The sequence below is a fragment of the Pongo abelii genome, chromosome 3, assembly GCF_028885655.2.
Source record: "Pongo abelii isolate AG06213 chromosome 3, NHGRI_mPonAbe1-v2.0_pri, whole genome shotgun sequence".
Taxonomy (NCBI): Eukaryota; Metazoa; Chordata; class Mammalia; order Primates; family Hominidae; genus Pongo; species Pongo abelii.
In genome coordinates, this window is record NC_071988.2 from 134548096 (window position 1) to 134563486 (window position 15391).

The 15391-nt window shown below is 42.1% G+C and overlaps 1 protein-coding gene and 1 pseudogene across 1 annotated transcript in view; one reads left to right on the plus strand and one right to left on the minus strand.

Moving 5' to 3' along the window:
- The window catches only part of ANK2 (ankyrin 2), a 683465-nt gene that overhangs the window by 79480 nt on the left and 588594 nt on the right, over positions 1–15391 (plus strand). The gene's annotated exons all lie outside the window — the stretch shown is intronic.
- On the minus strand, positions 10188–11093 carry LOC100433734 (large ribosomal subunit protein eL8-like; annotated as a pseudogene).

Consider the following 15391-nt stretch of genomic DNA (forward strand, 5'->3'; position numbering starts at 1 on the left):
TATTTATTTATTTATTTATTTATTTATTTTTTTGAGACAGAGTCTCGCTCTGTCGCCCAGGTTGGAGTGCAGTGGCGCGATCTCGGCTCACTGCAAGCTCCGCCTCCTGGGTTCATGCCATTCTCCTGCCTCAGCCTCCCGAATAGCTGGGACTACAGACGCCCGCCACCACGCCTGGCTAATTTTTTGTATTTGTTTTAGTAGAGACGGGATTTCACCGTGTTGGCCAGGATGGTCTCGATCTCCTGACCTCATGATCCGCCCGCCTTGGCCTCCCAAAGTGCTGGGATTACAGGCGTGAGCCACAGTGCCCCGCATGTAAATTTTTAAAAAGCCCTGCTAATAAAGATACTGAAAAATATTCAAAGTAGTTTTAAAAAAACACATCTATAATCTTTTTTTGAGACAGGGTCTCGCTCTGTCACCCAGGCTGGAGTGCAGTGGCACAATCTCGGCTCACGGCAACCTCCGTCTCCCAGGTTCAACCGATTCTCCTGCCTCAGCCTCCCGAGTAGCTGGAATTACAGGCATGCGTCACCACGCCCGGCTACTTTTTGTAGCTTGTTTCACCAAGTTGTCCAGGCTGGTCTTGAACCCCTAACCTCAAATGATCCCCCTGCCTTGGCCTCCCAAAATGCTGGGATTATAGGCGTGAACCACCGCACCTGGCCCTGAAATGTGACTTCCAATTAACTATCATTTGAACAAACATCTGTGGAGGATACAATGAAATCTATGTGTAGCTAAGGGTTGGGGAGACTGGGATAGAAGAATGCACAGTCCTTCTCCTTAAAGAGTTTGTCATCTCTCGCTGCTCTGAAGCAGGTAGGTTGATATCTGTGACTTGCTTACCCTTGTAATAATGGTGTCAATTTGAACCAATCGCTGACAAGGGGCGCCAGCCTGCAATAGGATTGTTACCTAGATTATTCGTGTTTGTGTTTAGGGGAATGTGGAATGTGGGAGTGGCTGTTAGATAACCACCCAGTACACCATTGGCTGCAACTACTTTGTTTGTTGAATTTTTTTGTCTGGGGGAAATCGAATGTGTAATAACTTCTGACTTCTCAACATCATCATTTATAGGCAGTACTAGTGCTTTCCACTGATTTCTGACGTGCTGAGCTAGCTTAAACTACCTATTCTTCACATCACATTGGACCTCCAGGGAAATCTAATTTGTACCAAAGTGGTCAGGAATTGAAGTTTGTCCCTGTGCAAGTTTACTATTAGGTTGGTGCAAAAGCAACTTTTAAATATGTCATCATTCAGTTTGAGTGATCCTGCAACCCTTATTTGTTAGTGCTGTTTTCTGGGAGTGCCGAGCCACTCTCTTGGTGAAGTCCTGCTATATTTTTTAATGTACATCCTATAATATATATGTGGGATAAGTAATTTTTTGGATAATTCTGCTTTTTAAAAAAAAGCCACTTTGGCTGGGCGCAGTGGCTTACGCCTGTAATCCCAGCACTTTGGGAGGCCGAGGCGGGCGGATCACAAGGTCAGGAGATCGAGACCATCCTGGCTAACACGGCGAAACCCCGTCTCTACTGAAAAATAGAAAAAATTAGCCAGGTGTGGTGATGGGTGCCTGTAGTCCCAGTTACTTGGGAGGCTGAGGCAGGATAATGGCGTGAACCCGGGAGACGGAGCTTGCAGTGAGCCAAGATCGCGCCACTGCACTCCAGCCTGGGCAACAGAGCGAGACTCCGTCTCTAAAAAAAAAAAAAAAAAAAAGGCCACTTTATTCTTATTGACAAAGAAGTACATAGATTTCTCATTTTCTTCTTATTTACTTACACAATGATCTCAATTATACAAATGTATGAGAGGACTCCTCAGATATTATAACTGGATTTAGCACTTTCCTCAAAGTTCTGGAATGTGGAGTACTCTAAATGTTTTATGGACGCATTCACACACGTTTTAATTTCAGGACTGTTCAATTGTCTTCTTGCCTTCACCTGAACATATCCTAAAGTAGGAGGAAAATGAAACCTTTATGATAGAGCCTGACATTCTGGTTTCCAGAAACAAGGGGTTTCTTGCAGGGCATCATTATTTCCTTTTTCCAGGAACTCTGCCAGAAGATGGCATTGTGCTCAGAGCCCCCTCCACTGCACTGTCAATAGAAGCCAGTGAGCCAGATGTGGTGGTTCACACCTGTAATCCTAGCACTTTGGGAGGCCGAGGTGGGCGGATCATCTGAAGTCAGGAGTTCAAGACCAGCTTGGGAAACATGGTGAAACCCTGTCTCTACTAAAAATACAAAAATTAGCCAGGCTGGTGGTGCGTGCTTGTAGTCCCAGTTACTTGGGGGGCTGAGTTGCAGTGAGCTAAGATTGCGCTACTGCACTCTAGCCTGGGTGACAGAGTGAGACTGTCTCAAAAAAAAAAAAGAAGTCAGTGAAAACTCTGCAGCACTGGGAAAGCCCATTATCCTCAGCAAGGCTGACAGGAAATGAATTTGCTTCTGCATCTCCAGTCAAGGGCAATGCCATTAAGGTCTGCAAAACTACAATATCGCAGTCTAAAGATTTTTAAATTCTATTGCTGGCACACCAGTAAGACGCTTTTGTTTCAGTTAGACCAAAGGCTGGAAACCTAAGTAACAAAGACACAATGATTATGGTAGAAAACAATTATAATTATGAAAGAAACAAGTGAATTCTAATATATGTTGAGTTAGCTGTAGAATATAGGTAACTGTATAGTATAATAATTTAATGTATAATATGATTCATATATAGAACAATAGCATATAATTATTGGATTAGTCTATTCTCACACTGCTATAAACATACTACCTGAGACTGAGTAATTTATAAAGGAAAGAGATTTAATTGACTCACAGTTCCAAATGGCTGGGGAGGCATCAGGAAACTTACAATCATGGCGGAAGGGGAGAGAGAGCAAGTGTGTGAAGGAGGAAATTTTAGACATGCATAAAACCATCCGATCTCGTGAGAACTCAGTCACTATCATGAGAACAGCATGAGGGACACTGCCCCCATGATCCAATCATCTCCCACCAGGTCTCTACCTTGACATGTGGGGATTATCAGGATTACAATTCAAGATAAGATTTGGGTGAGGACACAAAGCATAACCGTATCAATTATATAACTCTTTGTTATACTTTAATGACCATAAGTTGAACCCGTTTTTAATCTTTGATAGTATTTTCTTTTTTAAAAAATATTATTATTTTTTGAGATAAGGTCTTACTCTCATCACTCAGGCTGGAGTGCAGTGGTGTGATCACAGCTCACCGCAGCCTCCACCTCCTGTGCTCAAGTGATTATTGTGTCTCAGCCCACCAAGTAGCTGGGACTGCAGGTGCACATCACCATGCCTGGATAATTTTTCATAGGGAAGGGGTTTCACCATGTTGCCTAGGCTGGTCTCAAACTCTCAAACTCCTAGGCTCAAGGGATCTCTGCCTGCCACCACACCTAGATAATTTTTGTATTTTTAGTAGAGACGGGGTTTCACCATGTTGGCCAGGCTGGTCGTGAACTCCAGACCTCAGGTGACCTGCCTACCTTGGCCTCCCAAAGTGCTGGGATTATAGGCATGAGCCACCACACCCAGCTGAAAAGTAAACTTTCCTTATTGAATTTCTGACTTCCATTTCCACTGTCAATGGTAACTAATCGTGTTTTATATATTCTTTCAGAAAGAAAAAAAAAAAAACAAATTGTCTAAAAAACAGAAATAAGCTCATATTCTTCATTATTTTAATATTAATTATTAATACTGTGAAAGAGATTGTCAATCAATTGTAAAGCATGGCCTTATTTGCATCCTGATTTTTAAAAATCATAAAAAACACACAGACTCTATTTTTTTCCAGGTGCTTATTACATAAGTATGTTCATTTTATAAAAATTCATCAAGCTGTCTACTTATAAATATTGCAACATAGAGTTTACTTATAAGTATTTATGACACAAGCAACAAATTTTAACAGTGACTATTTTTGATAATATTAAGAAATTGTTAATTTTTAAAGTGTGATAACAGTATTTGGGTTGTTTTTTTTTTTGAGACAGAATCTCACTCTGTTGCTCAGGCTGTAGTGCAGTGGCGCGATCTTGGCTCACTGCAACCTCTACCTCCAGGGTTCAAGTGGTTCTCCTGCCTCCACCTCCCGAGTAGCTGGGACAACAGGTGCGTGCCACCACGCCCGGCTAGTTTTTGTATTTTTAGTAGAGACAGGGTTTCACCATATTGGCCAGGCTAGTCTCAAACTCCTGACCTCGTGATCCGCCAGTCTCAGCCTCCCAAAGTGCTGGAATTACAGGCGTGAGCCACCGCGCCTAGCCTGGGTTAAGTTTTTAGAAGACCTTATATTTTAAGATATATATTGAAATGCTTACTGATAAAATCTAGGATTTTTTTCAAAATAATCTCATATGTGTTTCTGGAAAGGGGATGGGAATAGAAGTGAAACACTGGCCATGATTTGCTAATTGTGAAGGCAAAATGATTTGAGTCATTATACTATTCTCTCTACTTTTGTTTATATCTCATTATACTATTGTCTCTACTTTTGTTTCTATTTACCTTTTTCCATAAGAAATTGAAACATATTTTCATAAAATATTTTCCAACTATACAAACAGCTATACAAACAATAGTAATGGAGTCAAATAGTGCTTACCTATGTGCCAGGCACTCTTTAAGCCCTTTACATATATTAACTTATTTGATCCTTAGTATACCCCTGTGAGATATATATTATTTTTATCTCCATGCTACAGGTGAAGAAACCAGATTAAAGGCTGGGCTCGGTGGCTCACACCTGTAATCCCAGCACTTTGGGAGGCCGAGATGGGCAGATCACCTGAGGTCAGGAGTTTGAGACCAGTCTGGCCAACATGGTGAAACCCCTGCCTCTACCAAAAATACAAAAATTAGCTGGGCATGGTGGCAGGTGCCTGTAATCCCAGCTACTCAGGAGGCTGAGGCAAGAGGATCTCTTGAATCTGGGAGGTGGAGGTTGCAGTGAGCTGAGATTGTACCACTGCACTCCAGCCTGGGTGACAAGAGTGAGACTCCATCTCAAAAAAAAAAAAGAACAAAAAGCCAGAATAAATAGCTTTTCTTTTCTTTTTTCTTTTTGAGATGGAGTCTCACTCTGTTGCGCAGGCTGGAGTGCAGTGGCTCGATCTTGCCTCACCACAACCTTCACCTCCCAGGTTCAAGTGATTCTCTTGCTTCAGTCTCCCGAGTAGCTGGGACTACAGGTGTGCGCCACCATGCCTGGCTAATTTTTGTATTTTTAGTAGAGACGGGGTTTCACTATGTTGGCCAGGCTGGTCTTGAGCTCCCGACCTCGTGATTCCCCCCACATTGGCCTCCCAAAGTGTCGGGATTACAGGCATGAGCCACCTCGCCTGGCCTAAATAGCTTTTCTAGGGTCACAGAGTTAGTTTGTGGAGCCACATGCATTCATGTGAACACATGTGTATTCACCTCTTAGCTTAAGAAATAAAACCTATTTAACATAATGGAACACTACTTATATGTTGGGTTGGAACATGAGATTGGTGTTTTTGTATGTCATAAATGCATAAACATTGGCAGTGTCATGCGGTTTAACCCAATATCCCTTTCCAAGTGTATCCTCCATTAACTCTCCAGGTAACAACTCTCATCATTCCCATGCATTTCTTTGAACTTGTACTTCATATGAATGTATACCTAACAATAAATATAATTGTTTCTCATGTTTTTACATTTCTTGATAGCATACTATTGGCATTTTGGTGATTTGCTTTTTGTCTTCAACTTACGTTATGAAATCTATTATGTTGATATATTTTTATTTTATTTATTTATTTATTTATTTATTTATTTTTTGAGACAGAGTCTCGCTCTGTCACCCAGGTTGGAATGCAGTGGTGCGATCGGCTCACTGCAAGCTCCACTTCCCGGGTCCACGCCATTCTCCTGCCTCAGCCTCCCGAGTAGCTGGCCCCCACCACCACGCCCACCACCCCACGCCCAGCTAATTTTTTGTATTTTTAGTAGAGATGAGGTTTCACCATGTTAACCAGGATGGTCTCGATCTCCTGACCTCGTGATCCGCCCGCCTCAGCCTCCCAAAGTGTTGGGATTACAGGCGTGAGCCACCGCGCCTGGCTTATGTTGATATATTTTTAAAATGTATTGTGGTATACTCATACTCTGGCATACTATACAATAGTGAAAATACATGAACTAAAGCTAAACTACCTGCTTAGTATCCATTCACGGTATGAGTAAACTCTACCTACTGTTGGACATTTTGGTTGTTTCCAGTCTTTTCTTGTGATAAGCAACGCTTCTACAAATACATATGGCATACTTAAATGAATATGTTAAAAGCATAAACTCCTATAAACAATGGCAGTTAATATGCTTTTTTGTTTGAGACCAGGTCTCGCTTGCAGTACAGTGGTGCGATCATGGCTCACCACAGCCTCGATCTCCCAGCCTTAATCGATCCTCCCACCTCAGCCTTCCAAGAAATTGGGACTACAGGCACGTGCCACCACCCTGACTAATTTTTTTTTTTTCAGACAGAGTCTCGCTCTGTCGCCAGGCTGGAGTGCAGTGGCGCGATCTCGGCTCACTGCAAGCTCCGCCTCCCAAGTTCACGCCGTTCTCCTGCCTCAGCCTCCTACAGGCGCCTGCCACCACGCCCGGCTAATTTTTTGTATTTGTAGTAGAGACGGGGTTTCACCATGTTAGCCAGGATGGTCTCGGTCTCCTGACCTCATGATCCGCCCGCCTCGGCCTCCCAAAGTGCTGGGATTACAAACGTGAGCCACTGCGCCCTGCCCAGGCTGGTCTTAAACTCTTGGGCTCAAGCAATCTGCCCACCTTAGCCTCTCCAAGTGCTGGGATTAGAGGCATGAGCCACCGTTTCTGGCCCTACACTTTTAATTTAATGGATAAAAATGCAGAGCTAATCATCTTATTTTGCTTTATGAACAGATTTGATTGGATTTTATTTTATCCTTTCTGAAAATTTTCCAAGTGGTGCACACTAATTCTCGTGAAAGATTCTCATTTGGTCTTACAGAAAAATATATTTCCTCTTAAGAGCGATTATAAGTGTTGATAGACGAAGCCAACAGTACTTTGTGGTTGAGCTGGAAAATGTTTACTCAGTTTGATGCTGTGGCCAATAAAATAAAACAAGAGGAAAATACCAGAAGTATGGGAACAGAGGGAGTCTTTAAAATTATAATATATTATAGCAAGTCACTTTAATGCAGCTTTGGTGAAACAGCTGCTTGCTCTAGAGAAAATCCATTTAGAAGGTTCTGTGAGCTTGCAGGCTGTGAATGCAAATGATGGAAGAGTTTGTACATCTGGGTTGTTGGTGGGAATATTTAACCTTTTTCACTGCTTACTCTTGGTGCTTCTTTTGCTACCTCCCCTTGATCCTCAATATGTGTGCCTCAGTTTGGATTATTAACAACCCTTCCAATGACCCTCAATGAATGGGTGAAGCTCTTGGCAGTAGTGGCTTTTTCTTTCTTTCTTTTTGTTTATTTATTTATTTTCCTTTTTTTTTTTTTTGAGACAGAGTCTTGCTCTGTCGCCCAGGCTGGAGTGCAGTAGCATGATCTCGGCTCACTGCAACCTCTGCCTCCTGGGTTCAAGTGATTCTCCTGCCACAGCCTCTCAAGTAGCTGGATGACAGACGCCCGCCACCACACCCAGCTAATTTCTGTATTTTTAACATAGACGGGGTTTCACCATGTTGGTCAGGCTAGCCTCGAACTCCTGACCTTGTGATCCACCCACCTCGGCCTCCCAAAGTGCTGGATTACAAGCATGAGCCACCGTGCCCAGACTTTTTGTTTTTTTAAGAGACAGGATCTTGCTCTGTTGCCCAGGCTGAAGTGTAGTGGGTGCGATCATAGCTCACTGTAACCTTGAACTTCTGAGCTCCAGCAATCCTCCTGCCTCAGCCCCACAAAGTGCTGGGATTAGGTGTGAGCCACTATGCCAGACTGGTGTTGCTTTTTATTTTGATTTTTTTGAGACAATCCCTTGCTTTGTTGCCCAGGCTGGAGTGCAGCAGTGTGATCTTGGCTCACTGCAGCCTCCGCTTTCTGGATTCCAGTGATTCTCATGCCTCAGCCTCCCGAGTAGCTGGGATTACAGGCACGCGCCACCATGCCTGGTGAATTTTTGTATTTTTTTGTAGAGATGGGGTTTTGCCATGTTGGCCAGGTTAGTCTCAAACTCCTGGCCTCAAGTGATCCGGCCACCTCAGCCTCCTAAATTGCTGGGATTACAGGCATGAGCCACCACGCACAGCCTATTTTGAGATATCCTATAAACTTTTTATAATGTTGACCAAAACATTTTGGTGTACAAAATCCATCCTTCTACTTCCTGCTGACAAGTTTGATGAAAAAAAAAATAAAAAAAAAAAAAACAAAATTCATCCTTCACTGTGTGTAAAAATATATGGCAATATGAGGTGTTGGTATAGATCTCCATCATTTTGTGTGTGAAAAAAAGAAAAGATTTAGAAAGCATCAGCTTGTTATATCAACTAACCACCAGAATTTTTTTTTTTTTTTTTCTGAGACAGAGTCTTGCTTTGTCGCCCAGGCTGGAGTGCAGTGGCGTGATCTCGGCTCACTGCAACCTCTGCCTTCCGGTTTAAGTGATTCTCCTGCCTCAGCCTCCCGAGTAGCTGGGATTAAAGGTGTGCACCACCACGCCCAGCTAATTTTTGTATTTTTAGTAGAGACAGAGTTTCACCGTGTTGGCCAGGATGTTCTGATCTCCTGACCTCCTGCCCACCTCAGCCTCCTAAAGTGTTGGGATTACAAGTGTGAGCCACTGTGCCCAGACACCACCAGAATTTTTAATGCTTTTGGTCATCTGTGACAAATAAGAGTAAAATCAAGCTTTTTTTTTTTGAGATGGAGTCTCACTGTCGCGCAGGCTGGAGTGCAGTGGCGCGATCTCAGCTCAGTGCAGCCGCCACCTCCCAGGTTCAGGTGATTCTCATGTCTCAGCCTCCCGAGTAGCTGGGATTACAGACATGTGCCTCCAGGCCTGGCTAATTTTTGTATCTTTAGTAGAGATGGGGATTCGCCATGTTGGCCAGGCTGGTCTCCAACTCCTGGCATCAAGTGATCTGCCCACCTTGGCCTCCCAAAGTGCTGGGATTACAGGTGTGAGCCTTCACACTTGGCCCAAATCAAACATTTTTCTTCCTGCTATTCAAGTCACATATATATCTTGCAAATTTATTTATTTCTATTTAATCTGATAGGTACTGTTTTGGTTTAAATTTTGTTAAATATGCAATGGCAAAATTAAAGTAAGATTAGATTAAACATCACTTGTCAGCCTTTTGGCTAAGTTCAAGCATAGATTAGATAAAAAAGACAAAAATATATAGTTGACCTTCAAAGTTCTTCACATGTAAAGACCTCAAACTGTTTCAAAATTACCTTCTGCTACTCCCCTCGATAAACCCTCTATTCAGGGTAGACTTGTGTATTACTTGTTCTTAAAATATGTTACATCAGGCTTTTTTGTTTGCAAGGAAGAGATTCACTCAGATAATTTTAAGATAAAGGGGTTTATTATAAATACCTGGGACCCAGGCTTTGTTTTCTGGTGTCTTCCTAGGGGGTTGCTGTCTTCCTTTCTCCCTCTCATCAATCCTGTCTGCATTCTCTACTATAAATTCTGGAGGGAGATAGTCTGGACTAATTTCCATTGCCCCAGTAGGAAAAGTCCTTTGAGTAAGTCCACTCCATGGGTCAAGACGCAGGCTATGGAGAAGCTGCCCTTGGGTCAGGCCCACTCTGTTCCAATCAGTGGCCACTTCTGTGTAAAGAATGAGTAGCACCACTGTCATGGGTAGGCAGTTCAGTTGGAAGGGGGGCACTTTCTGTGTGACCCTGGGATTGTCATATCCAGACCATGTCTGGAGCATCTCACCTCCCTGCATTTGCTGGCACCTCTCCTTTTTGACCATAGAGTGTTCTCCGTGAATTTACACATATTCTGAACTTAGCTGAAATCTTAATGGGTTAGGCAAAGCCTGTCTCAAATGCCGCAGTCTCCTGACATCCTCCATGTATGATCATTATATGATCATTAATGATTAGTGAGTCATTACAGAGGACACATATTATGTACTACCCAATATATTTTTTTGAAGGAAAATTTGTATTATTTTAATTATTTTTATGTACAGAAAACTCAACAGTGTACATTTAACCCAGTTTAGTGGCAAGTTCTTTAGCCTTTGCCTTTTTGAGCTTGGCGATACGAGCCACAGACTTAGGACCCAGGACGTTGCCGCCCCAGTGACGGCGGATCTCATCGTATCTGTCATTGTAATTGGTCCCGATAGCTTCCACCAGCTTAGCCAAAGCGCCTTTGTCTTTCGAGTTCACCTATGTGAAGGCAACAGTGGTGCAGGTCTTCCTGTGGACTAGACGTCCCAGTCTTGCCTTCCCCTTGATAATGCAGTAAGGGACCCCCATTTTACGACACAGGGCAGGCAAGAAGACAACCAGCTCGATGGGATCCACGTCGTGTGCAATCACCACCAGCTGAGCTTTCTTGTTCTCCACCAAGGTGGTGACGGTGTTAACTCCTGCTCGAAGGACAGGTGGTCTCTTGATGGGGACGTCCCCTTTGCCAGCAGCTTTCTTCTCGGCCCAGGCCAACAGTCTCTGCTGCTTCTCTTGCTTTGTTTCTGGTCTGTACTTGTGGGCCAGCTTAAGCAGCTGAGTAGCTGTTTGGCGGTCCAGGGCCTGGGTGAACTGGTTAATCGCAGGAGGCACTTTCAGCCGCTTATAGAGGATGGCTCTCTGCCGCTGCAACCTGATACAGCGGGGCCATTTCACAAAGCGGGTGAGGTCTCTTTTGGGCTGGATGTCCTGTCCAATGCCAAAATTCTTAGGCCTTTTCTCAAACAGGGGATCCACCACTTTCTTAGCCTCCTGCTTCTTCACGACAGCAGGGGCCGGAGCCACCTTCTTTCCCTTGGCCTTCTTTCCTTTCGGCATCTTGGGCGGCGGGAGGAGAGAGTTATTTTTTAAATTATTAATATTATATACTTCATCATCTCAAATACAGCATAAACTCTCTGAGGGCAGGAACCATATTTTGTGTATTTTTATTTCCCTCAAAGTGTTTAGGGCATGGATTCTATGTAATAGATTACGGTTTGGTGCCTTCCGCCATCTTAAAAAAATCACATTTGCTTCTAAGGAAAAAGTAATGTATACTTATTTGCAAGAAAACAATACTTTCATAAAGAAGTTGTTGTGCGTGGAGGATGCCCTTATACAATTATTATACTGTGGTAAAATGGAAAGTTCAGAAAGGACTCAAAAGGGATTTGAGGGAAAAATCCCCCAGTCTTAGATGAGCTGAAGCCTGAGGTTTTCAGCTTACTAGAAAATCCTTAAGTGTTAGAAGACTGGAAATAAAGGTAGCTGGGAGAAAGGCATCCTGAATAGGAAGATCAAAATGAAGGTTTGGCTAAAGTGGTACCTGATGACTAGTTTGTTAGAAATTCTTAGAGGAAGAGCGCAGAGAACACCATCTAAATCAGCAGGTCACATGGCTACCAGGGCCAAAGTTATGATTTGAGACCAAGGAGGTAGAGAAAGGCCTTGGAAAAAAAGACTTTTTTAACAGGCTGTAGGAGCACAAAAATAAGCATGCTCATATTTATTAACTAGAATTGAGTTTATTATGGGGAGGAGAAGAAACATGGACTAATAAGGACAATAGTGACCATTGATGGCTTTAAATCAGTGATTTAAAGATGGCCAGTGATTTCCCTCAGGGATATGTAGTATATATCCTCAAGTTCCTGTATGTTCTAGTAAATTTGTGCCATTGATCTCTGTGTTAGGGACCACAGTAGTTGGAATGGGAGAAGGTATGTTGCTAGAGAAGAAGGAAGAATAAGGGATGGGAAAGAACATGAAACAAAAGGTGGAAGATTTGAAGGCAAAACCTCTCTCTCTTTGCATCAGAGAAATGTGAGACTAAACCAAAACGAAATATTACCTTATATCTGTTAGGATGGCTACTATTAAAATAAAAACAAAACCAAAAACATACACACCAGAAAATAACCAGTGTAGGTGAGAATGTGGAGAAATTGGAACCCTTGTTGGTGGGATTGTAAAAGGGAGCAACCACTGCTTTTTTGGAAGCAGCATTAGAGAGTTATCCAAGATGGTGATAGCAAAGGACTCACTGAGGAGCTCCCCAGGTACCAAAGGATTAGATTTCATTTCTTCTATATGGTAGAGATAGCTTGCTATAGTGGACTACATAGTTTGTCATTGTGGAAAAAAGAGAATAAATAAGAGAAGACTGATTTAGACATTTTGGAAATAAGAAAGGTGATAAAATATTAAATTAACTTCTACTTATAAGAAGGAATTAATGGATTCTTTGTTTATTAAAATGACCACTAGTCAATAAAAATAATGCTTGATAATGTACTAATTTGTCTTCATGATATATCAGGGCTCCAACCAATTAATCTTGAAGTCTATCTTGTTGATTTCTGAGCCTGATGACCAGATTTCTAGCAGAGTGAGGGGACTCACAGAAGGCCTTTCTTTCTAGTCAGGGGCCCCATTAACTTTTCTTTTCTTTTCTTTTTTTTTTTTTGAGATGGAGTTTTGCTCTGTCACCCAGGCTGGAGTGCAGTGGCATGATCGTGGCTCACTGCAACCTCTGCCTCCTGGGTTCAAGCAATTTCTCCAGCCTCAGCTTCCCAAGTAGCTGGGATTACATGTGCATGCCACCACGCCGGCTAATTTTTGTATTTTCAGTACAGATAGTGTTTTACCATATTGACCAGGCTGATCTCCAACTCCTGGACTAAGCGATCCACCCACCTTGGCCTCCCAAAGTGCTGGGATTACAGTCATGAGCCATCACAACCTGCCCAACTGTTCCTTTCTTAAGAGGCCTCAAAGGTGGGGAGAAATAAAAAGTAGCTTTTCTTCTGGGAAATGTTACATGAGGACTAATTCAGTAAAATATAATGTCCCTGTATCATTCAATCTTACAGAGTATTTGAGCAGTCTTTCTAGCTCCCAATTTTAAAGAGGGTTTTGATAAATTTGAGCACTTGTCTAAGAAACACAGTGCTCAAAGGATATGGGAAGAATTGTGAAAATATCTGCATCTCTTTATTTGAAGAAAAATTCTATTGACGAGGAGTTAAGTTTATTTCATGTGGCTTCAGAAGGCAGAAGTTGGATTACTGGGTGGAGGCAGTAGGAAGTAGATATCTCCTTAAAATAAGAACTTTCTAACATATGAGAGTGGAATTGGACACCTTGTGAAGCAGGGAGAACCCTGTGCTTGGAGTCTTTAAGCAGAAGCTGGTGAGCCACCTGTCAGGAATATTGTAGAGGGGATTCCCACAGTAGGAGAGGATTGCCCAGATGACCTCAAAGTTTTCTTGAGTCTGAAGGAGCAAGGTAAAGCTGTAGATTTTTGAGCAGCATATATAGGGGTACATATTCGTAAAAAGGTTTCACCTTTTTGTAGGAGCATCTTAGGAACCAAGATCACAAATGTTGGAAAATCAAGATGGAGGTAAAGAAAGCCTCTTACTTCTTCTTCTTCTTTTTTTTTTTTCTTGAGACGGAGTCTTGCTCTGTTGCCCAGGCTGGAGTGCTGTGGCGTGATCTCAGCTCACTGCAAGCTCCACCTCCCGGGTTCACGCCATTCTCCTGCTTCAGCCTCCCGAGTAGCTGGGACTGCAGGCGCCCACCACCACGCCCAGCTAATTTTTTTTTGTATTTTTAATAGAGACGGGGTTTCACCATGTTAGCCAGGATGGTCTCGATCTCCTGACCTTGTGATCCGCCCACCTCGGCCTTCCAAAGTGCTGGGATTACAGGCGTGAGCCACCGCGCCCAGCCTATCCTCTTACTTCTAAAGCAGCCTACACTTTGTTAGATAAAAGAAGTAAAAATATTAAAATCTAAATTAGATTTTAATTTAGTAAAAATTAGATAGAATTCCTACATCTTTATGAGTAACAGAAATAAAGGGAATATATGTATATTGGTTCTTTAAAAGACAAGTTCCTAATAACATTACAGATAGATTGTATGTTAGTAGATGCTGGTAACTACTTTTACAGAACATAAACCACATTTTATTTTGTTCTTCAACACATCCTTTCTTTTTTTTTTTTTTTGAGACGGAGTTTTGCTCTTGTTGCCCAGGCTGGAGTGCAATGGCACGATCTCGGCTCACTGCAACCTCCGCCTCCTGGGTTCAAGCGATTTTCCTGCCTCAGCCTCCCGAGTAGCTGGAATTACAGGCATGTGCCACCACACCTGGGTAATTTTGTGTTTTTAGTAGAGACAGGGTTACTCCATGTTGGTCAGGCTGGTCTCAAACTCCTGACCTTAGGCTATCCGCCCGCCTCAGCCTCCCAAAGTGCTGGGATTACAGGCGTGAACCACCGTGCCCTGCGACAACACATCCTTATATTTAGTTTCTTTTTTAGTAGGCACTGATGTAAATTTTGCATCAGGCAGGGTATCAGAATTGGACCTAGCAACAACTAAACATTTGAAGGATTTGAAAGCATTCTTACTGTACAAGTAGTATTGCCATGGAATTTGAATCCTTTTAGTATTAAAAAGGATCCACAGTCTACAATGATCAGCATTGTTGATAACTATAAAATGGTTACTAGGGAAGGATGGTTGTTATTTTAGGCGCTTGGTGTTTACTGTGGGTCTCATAAAAATAAATATTTTATGCTAACTATAGCAGAAAAATATTTTGTCGGATGCAAGGTTTATGAGAAACTAATTTCATCTGATACAAGGTATGTAAGAAATATAGAGATGCTACACATTCTATAATTTTCCATCTTCCCTGCTTAGTTGAGTTACTACCATTTTAGAAACATGGAAAAAAAACATAGACCCCAAAGAAAGGAGAGGGATAGAAAAATTTTGCCCTATTATAAAGGAAGATGTGAATTTTATTTGCATGGTATGCTATTTCTTTTATTGTTGTTTTATTATAAAGCTGAAACATGCTTATTATAGCATCTTTTGGAAATGAGTGCATTATTTTTAAACCTCCCATCTGCTACCTCAAAACTACATTTCTTTTTTCTTTTTTGGATAATATAAACTTACAATTCCTTTTCATCCGAAATTTTAAAATAAAACCAGAAGAATGTGGTTTACTTCAAGGGGAACTTCAATTTATACTATTAAAAACCTATAGGTATTAAAAATGCAAGAAAAACTTAAAATTAAATTTTTAGATCTTGTGATGCCGTTTGTTAAATCATTTTGTCAAAGAAATTAAAACAAGTTGTAAATAAGTAAAG